Source organism: Perognathus longimembris, chromosome 25 (genome assembly GCF_023159225.1).
Source record: "Perognathus longimembris pacificus isolate PPM17 chromosome 25, ASM2315922v1, whole genome shotgun sequence".
Taxonomy (NCBI): domain Eukaryota; kingdom Metazoa; phylum Chordata; class Mammalia; order Rodentia; family Heteromyidae; genus Perognathus; species Perognathus longimembris.
This window is the reverse complement of record NC_063185.1, coordinates 1,557,234-1,571,113: the sequence shown is the minus strand read 5'-3', so window position 1 is coordinate 1,571,113 and position 13,880 is coordinate 1,557,234. Positions and strand designations below refer to the sequence as shown.

General features: G+C 44.4%; 1 non-coding gene across 1 annotated transcript; it reads right to left on the bottom strand.

Annotated features, from left to right (window-relative positions):
* Nucleotides 1-1,339: 1,339 nt before the first annotated feature.
* On the bottom strand, nucleotides 1,340-1,546 carry LOC125342259. Its single transcript, XR_007209195.1, has one exon. It is a non-coding gene; the product is annotated as a small nucleolar RNA SNORA73 family (small nucleolar RNA).
* Between the last annotated feature and the right edge of the window lie 12,334 nt (nucleotides 1,547-13,880).

The following is a 13,880-nucleotide window of genomic DNA, read 5'->3' as shown; positions in this document are numbered from 1 at the left end:
TGTGGTCTGTTTTTTTGGTTTTTGGTTGTTTTTTTTTGGTGGGGCTGGTGGTGGTACTGGGCTTTGAACTGGGGATCTCAGTCTTGCTAGGCAGGTACTCCACCACTTGAGCCACATCCTAACACTTCATGGGTTATTATTATTGATTTATTTACTTGTATATCTATCTGGTTCACTTTTAGTGTCCTTCCATACTTTTTCTCCTACTGTAATAGGAAAAGTCAAAGTGTCTCTAACTTCACACTGTACAATATAGAACAGTCTATCCAGATGTGTGGCCTCACCTATTCCCATCCTACAATTTCCTAGGTGACACCAAGGAAATACCCAATAATCTAACTCAGTTCTGATGCTTTCTTATGCCAGATCTCACAGGATCTGAGGATAATATCAAGCATTAGTTTGCCACTTCTACTTCTGATCTGTTTGTTTCTGCAATTTCCTTCCCAGTAGAGTTAAATTTCCTAACACAGCTCACAGAACTGAGGCAATTTTTGTGTTAAGCCCAAGCATATTACAAAGGACACCGACTAACAACCAGCTAGAAAAGAGGAATAGGGAAAGGTATGTGGGGGAAACTGCCAAACTCACTCCCTCTCCAAGAAAAACCTCTTCCAAGTTTCTCCATGTGTTCAGCAATCTGGAACCTGCAGGTCAGGCTTCATCATGTAGATGTGACTGATTAACACACTGGCCATTGGTAACTAGTAACCTTCTGGTCCTCCCTCTCCCCTTCCAGAAGAGTAAGGATAGGGCTGAAAGTTACAAAACTATAATCACGTGGCCCAGTCCTTCCACAACTCCCTCTCTTGGGGCTATCTATGTGTTTTTGAGCTTCAGCTACCTGTTTAGGGCAAAACAAAAGTATTAGGATCCCTGTGTCACTAGTAGTGATAAAAGACCAAATATGATTCTCTCTCATATATATAAATATATATGTACACACATACATATATAGTATATGTGTTCACACACAATGCACACACACATACAAATAAACTGCCATCTAAAGAGAGTTTTTAACAATTTTGTTCTTTATTTGGTACATTGTAAGAAGTGTCACTTTCTGTTGTCCCAACCATATGTGTTTTGTGGCACTCTCTGATGGTTTGCACTTTACCTAGAAGACATAACAACAGACTTAAATCTGATCCATGGAAACTTCAGTTGACACAATTGTTGGGCAGTTACTGAATGACTGTAATCTTAAGAACCTTTGTATTGTATTCTCAGTCCACTTTCAAATTCTGGGTCACAGAGCTAGGTGCTGGACTTTCTAGAGGTATTTTGCAGAAGTAATTTATTGGAGCGGAATTGTGCTCTCTACCACATTTTTATACATTGTTTCCTGCATAGTTTATCTCTTCAGTCATTGTCCATATACTTCTGGGAAGTTGTAGAAATATGCAGGCACAGACATAGAAACTGGCTTCCTGTACAACAATAAGGAAAATGACTGTACTTCGTGGGGCAGAGCTCAATGCTCCCCTATGCCATGAAGACAAAGCCCAAAGAAAATGATCTCTAGGGGACTCAACCATGTTTAAATGGCTCTTCTGCAGAGGGATAATTATAGACGGAACAAAATAAGCCCAAATGTTTCTGTTTCCTAATGAGCATTTCAGCTCCATGCAAAGTTTGTTTTTATTGCTTGTTCCTCAAAGATATGAATTCATCCTACCATAATTCTATGTAGAGAATTCTCAATTATAATAGATGTACTTATTTAAATATGTGAAAATTCAGAGGATAGATTTCTGTCACTTTTCCTTTCTCTCAACCTCATCTCCCCACCTTTTGCCTTGCTGTCCAGGGGAAATGGTTTGGGTTTGTTTCCACGTTGACCTCATGACTTATCCTTTATTAATACCCTTTGGCATCCAACAACTTCAAGGTGATAAGAGAACAGGAACAGCATTAATAATTTAGAACAGAATAATTAACTGAAGCAGAACGGGCCACTTCCCTGTACCTCCTTACTCTCTCTTAGCAGTATGGGGGAATTGCCTGCTCTGAAAAAAAATTGGGACAAGGGCACCAACTGGAAATGCTGAAATGGACTTACAAACCAGAGTGGAAGTCATCGAGATTTCAGATTCTATTTTCCACCCAAAGACAATGAAAGAGCTCTTCATAAAGGTACTCATGGTTAACAAGTCTCCTAAAATATGTAACTTGCTTCTCTTTTATTCACACAAGAAAAGGATGAAAAAAAGAAAATCATGAATAGTGAAGTGAAAATAATTGGTTCAAGGTCACACAGAAAACTGGTGGGTGTTCCTGGGAATTTTCTGGGACAAAATAAGGTGATTTTAAGGAAACAATTTATGGAAAATAACATGTTTCTCTAAGCTAAGACTTTCACATACATTTATCCTGGTTGAATTTTCAGGTTTAATGTTTACTCATACAAGAGAGAAGCAAATGTATGAAGTCACTTATAAACAAAACTGCATGACTCTCCTTAAGACTGTAGGGGTTTTTTGTATTCCTAGGCATGTGTGATGCATTTTCCCTGCGTCTTGGATGTATGGGGTCCCCTAAGCACATACTCTATTCTACCTCATTCCCTTCTGCACTTGATTAATGATGTACGTTCACACTGACCTGCTGGACTTTTTCATATATTGACTTAAACAATTAACTTACACTTTATTCCCATGGAAATCTCTTAAGGTAGTCTAAAGCACATTCTAAAAGGGGACTGCATGTTTTAATTCTCTTTAGGCCTGAAGGACTCAATTTTTTGTCACTGGACTCTGCTTGATGTTCAATCTGTATATTTTAACCTACATAGTTTCAAGAGCATCTTCATGAGTATGGACGATGACTTTGCCTCTTACTCTGAACTGTGCTGGATATGGAAAAATAGCCCACTTGTCTGAAGAAGTTGTTTGAGAAATGCATGAATGTTTTCATGTATAAGTACAAGTATCCCCTTGTGAGCCCTTTGATTCCCCATAGTATTAATAATTGATAGATAGGGAAAAAAAAATCTTCTGAGTTTACATTTGTGCTTTCTACAAGGCACTTAAAAAGCTTGCATGAAAAGAGACCACTGTTATTCCATTATCGATTTCTGAGAATTTTCATACCCAATTACAGAAGGCAGCTAATGGAAGGGCATTGGAGCTGTCAAACAAGTTCATTCAGAATGACAGATCTGTATTCCGATAGAGTAGGAAATCCTATAATGCATTAAAATGTTTCTAATAGGGTCTAATGAATGCATCACAGTTAAAAATAATTCAGCCCGCCTGATAATTTATTTGAACCAGAAAATAGGGACAGCCAGTATTATTCTCTTTCTCCATCTCCCAAATGTTTTCCATGCAAAGAAGATTAATTCCTTTTATTGTGTTGATGAAATAATAACAGTCATAAAACACAACAGAATAAGAGGAAGTTGACAAAGTATGTATTTGATTAATTGCCTTAACAGATTATAGGTGCTGACTAAAGTGTTTATTTCCCAACGCTCATTTTTCAATGTTTTAGCATATAATTCACACACACACACACTCACCTACCAACCCCCAATGCATGACCAAAACATAAAAACAGGAGTTATATGACAAGGTATTCAAAGGATGAGAAATTCTAGTACTTGTTTAGAGTCTTCAGATAACAGCAGGCTTTTTAGATTGAATTTTCAATTAAGAATGAAACCTGTGCTTGAAGACTTCAAGTCCTTCCTCTCCAGTGATATCTGTCTTCTCATTTTGAAGTCAGAAAGCCCCACATTTCTCAGAGAAAATGCACGATCACTCTTAGCATTAATTCTTTTTGCCTTTCTTTATTCTTTATATGTTTTTAATGACTCATTGTAAGCATACACCTTTATAGGTTACAGTGTGGTGATATGACACATTGTATACAGCATCAAATCAGAGTAATTCCCACCACAAGGAAAGTTTCAAACCCCTCTCTTCTATTTCTTTATAGAGTCTATAATAAATGGTTTTGAACAGCAGTCATCCTTCATGCTATAAGACTTTAGAAAAATTCTTCATATCTAAGTGTAATTTTGTGCTTGTTGGCCACCCTCACTCTCCTTCCCTATCCCCCTGCTCTTCCTGGTCTCCAATGACCACTATCTTATTCTCTGTGTGAATCTTTCATGCCTGGATAAGAACACCTTGAACTCTCAACACAGGATGCTACAGAGGTGGGCTTTGTTATGGAGATCTCATATAAAAGGATTGATCTGGAAACTCAGAACTAGCATGGAGACCAGCTGTGGTTCAGGCCTGTAACCCTAGCTACTCAGGAGGCTGAGATCTGAGAATTGCAGTGGATTAAAGTTAGCCTGAGAAGAAAAGTCCATGAGACTGCAATCTCTAATTAGCCACTGATAAGCAAGGAAGAGGATCTATGGCTCAAGTGGTAGAATATCATCCTTCATAAAAGAAACTAAAGGACAGTTTCCAGGCCTTGAATTCAAGTCACACTACTGGCCAAAAACATTGTCATGGCTTTATATTCAGATCCTGGAGACAGCATGTGAGTTCAAGGCTTCCAAACAGTTTCTTTCTTGCTATTTTATGTTTCCACCCTGTTTGGATTTATTCAGTCTTATTCCTTGATATTTATTATGTTTTTCATATGTGAGGGTATAGAGTATACCAAATATGACACTCATGATTGCTTTTCTCAGAGAATTTGTAGCCCATTTAGAGGAACAGACATTAAACAAGTCATCTCAATAAATTGTGACTAGTGTTAGGCTAGTGGGCATACTGGGTACTGTAGATAGGCCTACTCTGTTTAAAGAGCTAAAGAAGGTTGGTCATATATTGACACAAATGTTTAATCTGAAATATAAAGGATGATAAAGAATTATCTAGGCAGAGAGGTGGGGTTTGGTGATAGTGGGGAAATGGCCTGCCTTGATACTAAGATTTCTCATTTTGGTAGTGCTAGTAGGCATGCAATAGCCCTTCCACAAAAGCACTCTGAAGCTCTGGACAAAAAAGTAAAGATCAGGTACTCAAAACTCACTGGAGAGGGCTGGTAATGTGGCCTAGTGGTAAAGTGCTCGCCTCGTATACATGAAGTCCTGGGTTCGATTCCTCAGTACCACATATAGAGAAAAAGCCGAAGTGGCACTGTGGCTCAAGTGGTAAAGTGCTGGCTTTGAGAAAAAAGAAGCCAGGGACAATGATCAGGCCCTGAGTTCAAGCCCCAGGACTGGCAAAAAAAAAAAAAAAGAACACCAAAAGAAAATCACTGGAGAGAAGCCTACAGCAGCAGCAAACTTGAGAAAATTTACCACTATAGGAAGAAATCTCACTGGACAAGTTCCAAGATGTTAGAGCATTTCTCTGAGAACACATGAGGGCACACAGTTAGCAGCCAAATAGAAAACCTTAGGATTCATGGTTAGAAGTGTCTAGAAGCTGAAGGAGGAGATACCTCGAAAGCATCGAGCTACAGAGTGGGATCCTCGCTTTTGATAAGATCATCCTGAAAAAGCACAAGAACTAAAAACTGCCCTGAAGTGCACATGCACTGGGAAGATTACAAAATGCTTAGAAGAAAAAAACAAACTTCCAGTTGAAAAGACTGAGCAAGAGACTTCTGCTGCTACCGTATGCAGGCAATGCAGACTTCAGTGGGGAGCATATGCTTTCCAGAGCCTGTAATGTCAAGTGCTGGCCCTGGTGGCAGCCTTTTCTGCCTGGCTTTTAGAGAACAGGTCCTCTTGACATACCTAGAGCAAGGTTTTCTGGCTTTTGATTGGCTCTTTATTTCCTTTTATTGATTTTTCTAGGACTCACTTAACAAGTTCAATTATTCCTATAGTGCCTAATTAACATTTCTCAAATGCCAGAAAATTTGTTCTACCTTCCATCAACACCACTGTATCTTCTATCAACAGTACTTGCTACTGGTTCTGACAATAGAGTCGCCAGGATTTGTCAGAGGTTCTCTACTGCTACAAATCACATCCGTGTTACTAGCATGGAAGCAAATGGCAGCTGTAAAATGCCATGCTATTGGCTGTTGTCTCTGACTACACTGTTACCAGCTATTGCCATTTAGAAGGAGATTCTCACTCAGCAAAGTGAATATACGATGTCTAGGAATACCAGTGATGGAAAGGGGGCAGATCCTCCTCCTCCTCCTCCTCCTCCTCCTCCTCCTCCTCCTCCTCCTCCTCCTCCTCCTCCTCCTCCTCCTCCTCCTCCCCCTCCCCCTCCCCCTCCCCCTCCCCCTCCCCCTCCTCCTCCTCCTCCTCCTCCTCCTCCTCCTCCTCCTCCTCCTCCCCTTCACATAGGCGATCCATTCGTCGATGATCTTGCGCTTGCGCAGGAGCTGGCTCCGGCTCTCCTGCACCTTCTCCCACACCCAGTGCATCTGCCGGAGCAGCGCCTCCCGCTGCTCCTTGGCGGCCCTGGCTGCGGGAAGGTGCGTGTAAGCCTTGTGCTCCCGAGCCTGGGAGCAGCGCTCACACAGCACATCGCGGAGCACCACACCCACCTGGGCTCCCCGTGGGCCCGACACCTGCCCTGCTCGGAGCTCAGGAAGCTCCTGAGGCCGGCTCTGCGCACCAGGGCCACCAGGCTCTTGAGAACCACGTTGCTGCGGAGGGGTCTCCGCTGCGAGGGTTCCCAGCACAGGGGGCACCTGGCCAGGCCCCGGCTCTCCTCCCAGGAGAGGCAGAGACACGGCCGACAGAAGCTGTACCCGCACTCGATGGTGACCAGGTCGAGGAAAGGATGCGTGCAGATGACGCACCTCAGTTCCTTGTAGAAGGCCCGGGCGCTGTCGGGGTCCATCCCTCCAAGGGACTAGCCGCGCTGAGATCCACGGATCTCGGACCCCAAGTCAGCCAGCAGGGGCAGAAACGTCCCCGTGACACCCTGAGCTCCCAGGGCGCACTCCCAAGTCGCGAGAGGCGCAGGGCCTCAAGGGGCCGAGCACCGGCCTTGAGCACAGGGATGCTCGGGGTGGCCACCCGGGCCCTGCCGTCGAGCCCCACCACCCGCACCACCAACCACCAAGCACCAAGCACCCAACGCAAACGCTAGGGATGACACCGAGGGGATCCCAACCGATGGGGCGAGAAGAACGCAAAGAGCTCAAGCTCCCAGGTCGATACTCACCGGCTCCCAGCTCCCAACTCACTGGGTCCCGCCCACCTGCCGCGCTGGGCTCCTCCTCCGGCTCCTCCTCCTCCTCTTTGAAAGAGGCTGAACCTCCCTCACACCTGGGATCTATTTGTACTGGAGGAGGGAGAGCCCAGGAAGGGGCGCGGCCCTGGGCTTGCCCCAGTCCCAGGTGGATTTGCATATCAATAGGGGCGGGGGTTCCCGGTGCTTCACGGGACCTCCGGGGGGCGGGGCTGGGGTTGGGACACATCCCCACCCCCAGCAGCACCTCGGGCGCCTTTCCCTTCCCCTTGCCTGGAGCTGCTTGAGGCGGGTTCCCTCTCCTGGGAGAAGGGCGCCCGATCTAGGGTTCCCCACACGCGGACGCAGACGCGCAGAGGCTCCGCCCCCCGGGCAGGGGCTTGCCACTGGAAAACACGGGAGTGAAGGGAAAGCGCAGGGAGCCATCGGGGAACCTCCAGAGGAGGGAACGCTTCAGCACGTCCCAGAAACTCACGCTCCCGCGCTCCAGATCCAGGAACACCCCCACCCGGCCCAGGGGCGGCTCCACGTGGAGAGCGATCAACGGGGAGGTGGTGAAGAGGCGGTGCTGGCTGTTCCCTCTCACCCACAGCAGGAGGAAAAGGTCCTCGGAGGCGTGCCAGCCCTGGCGGCGCCCGAGGGCCGAATCCCTACACACCCCCACGGCCCACGTGCTAGAGTCGTCGGCGCTGAGCTCCCAGTAATGTTTCCCGGAATGGAAGGCTCGGCACCCGAATGCCACGAACTTGATGGAGTCTTCTTGATCCTGCCCGTCCCGGCTGGCGTCCGGCCCGGGCCCAGGGGGCAGATTTGCTGTCTCCACAGCTTCACAGAAGGAGATCTCCACCCGGTACCGCTGGAGCCTTTCCATCAGGGCGGGCAGCGGAGGCGGCAATGCTGCAAAAACATCAGACTGCGAGGACAGAGGAAAGCCATGACCCTGGATAAAATCATTTTGGATTTAATGATTGTTACTGTGGGAGCATTTGAACTCAGGTCCTGAGCACTGCCTCTTAGCTTTGTTGCTCCAGGCTGGCCCTCTGCTTTGCAATCAAAGTCTCTGTGTGTATGCGTGTGTGTATGCGCGTGTGTGTATGCACACATGTACAGATGTGTGTGGGCACTTGTATGCATGTGTGCGTGTGTATGTGCGTGTGTGTGTGTGTGTGTGTGCTGGGGCTGGTTTGAACCCAGGACCAGTGGGTCTCCTTCTGCTTCTTTTTTTTTTTTTTTTTTGCTCAAGACTGGAGATCTGCTTCTTGAACCACATCTCACTCCTGACTTTTTGGGGGTTAATTGGTGGTAATAGTCTCTGGGTTTTCTTGCCCAGGCTGGCTTCAAGCCATGATCCTCAGATCTCAGTCCCCTGACTAGCTGGGATTACAGGCATGAGTCACTACTCCTGATTATTTTTTAAAGTGGCAAGCTTTACATGTTTCCTGGGCAATGATATGAATAATATGAATAAGAACTGTCTATGAAAAATATTAGTTTAAAAATTAAAAGATATTTTATAATGATAGAAGGAAAGTTTAAAGTCTTGATGGTGACTGGAAAGATAACCCATCGCTTTCCACATTGCCTTTTCCTGAGCCTAGTCAGTGTTCAATTTTGTGTTGATATCTGATTGCTTAAAAAAATCACTGAAAATGATCCTGCATCATAGGAACTCATGGTACATCTTTTATTTTGCATATTTTGTGGGCTAGGTGGGCTTAATATGATATTTGACAGCTCTTTTCTAAAGCTTCCAGTGTAGCCAAGAACCTGTCCATCATGAAAGCCAAGTCTACATGAGTTATCACAGCACAATTCTGTCCTATGCTGCCTTGCTCACTGGCAAATATAGGCAGAGAACCCTTGAGGAAAATTTGTAAATTTTAGTTTGGGATATTTTATTCCTTGATTTATTTACACAATTGAGGACATCTAAAATCAGGGTGATTAGAATAGGATATTTTTCTCCCTAATCTAGATCTATTTTTTGACGTTCATATAAATAACACAAAAAAGAGCCCCCTGTAATCCTAGCTACTCAGAAGGATGAGATCTAAAGATTGAGGTTCAAAGCCAGCCAAGGCAGGAAAGTATGTGAGACTCCTATCTCCAATTAACCATCAGAAAGCCAGAAGTGGTGCTCTGATTCAAGTGGCAGAGCATTAGCCTTGAGCTGAAGAGGTCAGGGACTGAGCCCAGGCCCTGAGTTCAAGCCCCACATGTGACAGAAAGAATGAGCAAAACACAAAGGATAATTTACCATCACAAGCAGACTTAAACATAACTGTCACTTACTGGACAACCTTGATATTGATAGTCACTTACTTCATTTATAAGTGATAGAGACCCATTTTCTCCTACAATCCAGTCCAACTTAATTTAGTTTTCAAGTGCATTGAAATGCTAAATTGAAATTCATTCGAAGCGAAGCTAAAAGGTAATTATTTTAATTGCAACTGAAAAATTTATCAAAACAAACACAATAAGCATTTTAAGCTTATATTGTTTTTTAAGGGTTGATTTGTATGTTTTTCTTCATGCATTTAATTGTGAAAAAGTATACCCTGTAGAGAGATTTCCTATAACCTTTCACAATTATCTTCAAATATACCCATCCAGGATGCTATCTCAAAGTAGACTGAACATGTAATATCATACTTTTAAAACTGAGATTTAACAGTGTAGCAGTTTTACCTCAAGAGTACAAAAAGGTATCTATAAAAATGCTCTAAACAGGGCTGGGGATATGGCCTAGTGGCAAGAGTGCTTGCTCATATACATGAGGTCCTGGGTTCAATTCCCCAGCACCACATATACAGAAAACAGCCAGAAGTGGCGCTGTGGCTCAAGTGGCAGAGTGCTAGTCTTGAGTGGGAAGAAGCCAGGGACAGTGCTCAGGCCCTGAGTCCAAGGCACAGGACTGGCCAAAAAAAAAAAAAATGCTCTAAACTGATTTGTAAGAAATGGATTGTTTATTTTTAGAAACTACGGGGTCTAAATGACTTGCAACAATAATTTCCTTTGGACTGTAACTTTTGAGTTTGACAAACCACATTATTCAGTACAACCTTCTTATTCAAATACTGATAGACAAGCAAAGTCACATCAGTAAGTCCCCAATGAGGACATGCCCACTCCGATGGGAGTCTTCCCACTCCTTGCACTCCACTTTCAGGGCGGAAGTGGCTGCCAATGGTGGGTGGGGAGGTGTATGTATCCTCCTTATTCCTGCTGGCCTGGTGCTCATTTTTTACCTTCAAGCAATCCTGTGCTGTAGGAATTCTGGACTATTAGCAAGAGCCAAAGTCAGCAGAAAATCCACTGCACACATTTGCGACCGCCTCTCCGGTGGGAGCTCCCCTCCACCTGCCCTTCCCCAGAGCGGGGCCTCCCAATCCAAAGCACCCCAGGAACGAGACAGGTGCCCTGTTGAAAAGATCGTGTCAAAACCACCCATGTCACTCACAGTCCATGCTCTCCTCTGGCGTGCAGCTATGTACGTGCACGTAGGTGATGGGTTCATTTAAAGGGACAGCTGGGGAGGGCGAGTCACGGTTAAGTCTATGGAGGAGACAAGATCAGGTCTGTATGACGAAGCTCGGCTGGGGGTTCCTAGCTTCTCAGATGGAAAACTGCATGGCCGTGGACACGCCTCTATGTAAACAGCAAGGAACATCCAAGCAAACCACAAAGCAATGGCTGTTCTCTGCCCTACCTGAAATTACACAGGAAGATGCTCCCAGAGAGCACTGGGTAGAGAGAGGAGCCCCCACAGGCCCACCGGTGGGGGAGAGGCCCTCAGCCAACGGCCCCTGCCCTCTAGAGAGGCCGGCAACTGTCTCTCATAACCACCGGGGCCTAATTGGATGGAAATGGACTTCCGTGAGCTGAATCAACTGTGATGAGTTTGTGTGAATGGACAGACACTCCACTGGGAAACTAAAAGTTAAGAAAGGAGAGATTATAAGATAAAACTGTAGGAAATAGCAACAACTATGTCTTAGTCACAACTTGATACAACTTACAAGGATTAAAACTAAGGTCTCCAGCTCCCGCAGTTCCTGGGTCTCCCGTGCTTTGTCTGTACCATACTAACACCTAAATCCTGTCGTGATGGGTTGGTTTGAGTTTGCTTATTCATCACTAGGATTAACGTTTGTTCACACTTCTTTCGGGGCACTATCCCTGACTGTCTACTGTTAGGCATTAACCACTTAATTCCATCAAGGGTGCCCTGCCTTTCTCTTCCAGAGAAGCACACACTGGCCTTCGTGATGGGTCTGCAGAGACCTGAGCCTTCCGTGACCTCAGGAGACAGAACTTGGACTCCAGGAAATGCTTCCAGAGGAGTCTCTGCTGGAATTCTAAATGGGAAGCACATCCATTATTTAAAAAATTCTAAATAAACCTCAGGCCAGACAGCTTTGCTCAATAGCACACAGAGTACCCATATCACAAGCAGACATGGAGGAAAAGCTGTATCTAATAGGAGAATATACATTGCAACCAGACTGGCCAGGAGACAATACTGAGGATCTATTTTCTAGGATACTTTCTATTTCTGTGTTTTGTTCTTTTAAGATAATCAAATTGAAAAATAAAAAAAGAATGCCATTCAAGAACCCTTTCTTAAAATATATGAATTTGTTGCTTGACCATATTAACAAGCATCGACAATTAAGGGATCATCTGTGTGAGACAACTCTAAAGCCATGAAAGCAGATTTTCCATCTTGTTTTACTGGATGCTGTATTTACAGGACAGCTGCTCTGGTGTGTAGCTATCTGTCAGCAATGCATTTAAATCAACAGCTGAACCTGAGCAGGTCAGCCCCACAATAGCGAGCTGAGAAAGGGGTAAGACTGCAGAGTGACAAGTTAGGAGGACTGAGTGAGGGTACTGAGTGTGGACGGATGCCCCACAGGGGGGCCACTCTCCGCCATGAAAGCACTTCACGTCCAGTGCCGGAACACTGCCCTTGGTCCCTATCCCCCGATAACTCACATCACGCAAAAATTCCACACGCATTTGCATGTGAGAGGAAGTGACAAAGTTTCAACACATCAGCAACCCCATCATAGAGGAGCATGCACTATAATTTTCCATCCAAAAAAGGGTAAGTAGAAGGCGAAAAGAAAAAATCAAGCAAATTCAAGTGCATCAATCAAAGCCAACTTGTTCTTCTAGAATGCCTTGAAATGCTCCAATCAGATTGTGCCAAATTATTGGCAATTTGCCTGATTTCCCCCGATGAGCTAAATGTATATTATTTGTTGTATAAATATGGTGAACAGTACAATGTATTAGTGGTCAAAGTCCTCATTTTCACTTTCACCCAAATTAATATTTTCTTGACCTTTGCTTCCCTTTTAAATTCTTTTGCTTGTTTACATATGACTAGAGACATCCAAATTCCACAATACAAATAAATTAAGGATCAAGTCTGGGTACTAGTGGCTGGGTTAGGTTAACAATTTCTCTACACATGTGTGCACATATTTCTTCATTTTTTTCTTTCTGTTGTTGTGGGTCATGGGACTTGAAATCTGGGCCTGGGCACTGTCCCTGAGCTCTTCAGCTCAAGGCTAGAGCTCTACCACTTGACCCACAGCGCCACTACTGGTTTTCAGGGGCTTCATTGGAGATAAGAGTGTCATAGACTTTCATACCTGGCCTGGCTTTGAACCTCAACCCTCAGATTTCAGCCTCTTGAGTAGCTAGGATTACAGCACCTGGCCATGTATTTCTTTTGTAGTAAGAACCATGAAAAAAAATGAAATATGAACCAAGTTTTTCTAATAATGTATTCCTTCTACTGAAATCATGTCAAATTCAATTTTATTTTTGCCTCGTCTGGACTTCTTTCTAGGTCCCTAAGCTTCTTTGTACAAGGCTGGTGTTGTACCACATGAGCCACGTCTGAGTGATCATGGTTAGTTGGAGTGAGACATCTCTCCACTATGACTGTCCAGGCTGGCTTTGATCACAGCCTCCTGATGAGTGAAGCCTATGGGCGTGAGCCACTGATGCCCTGCACAAAGCTATTCTAGGGAAGGCTTTTTTCCCCTAGACTAATTGGTACTTTCTGCTTACTAATTTACAGTATTATGCCTGCACTGCTCGCTAGTCCAAAGCTGATATCTCTGTGGCATTGTAAAACAAACTGCCAATGTTCTCCCACCAAATAGACTTTGTTGTTCATTTATGGGGTTATTAGAACTGTAATCAAACCAAACAAAACTTAGAAAGTCCTTATTTAAAGCTTATTAAATTAGATGTTTCAGAGCATGTCCCATCCACTGCACACCCATACGCTATTGTTTCAAGGATGGAAGCAGTGACTTTTTTTCTCTGTTGCATTTTGATAGATGACAATGGAGAACAATACAGAGTTTGGGATGTAGGGGAAGCTCTTGCAGTTTTATTCTTTCTGGAATAGTTCCAGAGCTTGAACCCAGTCGTTCCCGGGTTCTACTGATGGCTGGCACTCTACCACCTGAGCCCCATCACCAGTCCAGGTTCTGCTGCTTTCATTAAAAAAAAAGATTTTTAACTACATGAGTCAAGGGTTAGCTGTCAGGTGCGGAGCACAAGAGCGACTCTGGTCCTCAGCCCCTGTTTCTACTCAGTGCCTTTATGAACCAGCAAAGTTCACACAACACAATACAGGCAGCGCACAAGATGTGTGTGATCAATGTGGAAAACCTGGATGGGCAGAGTTTTCACATATTTTTGAAGCATCTTATT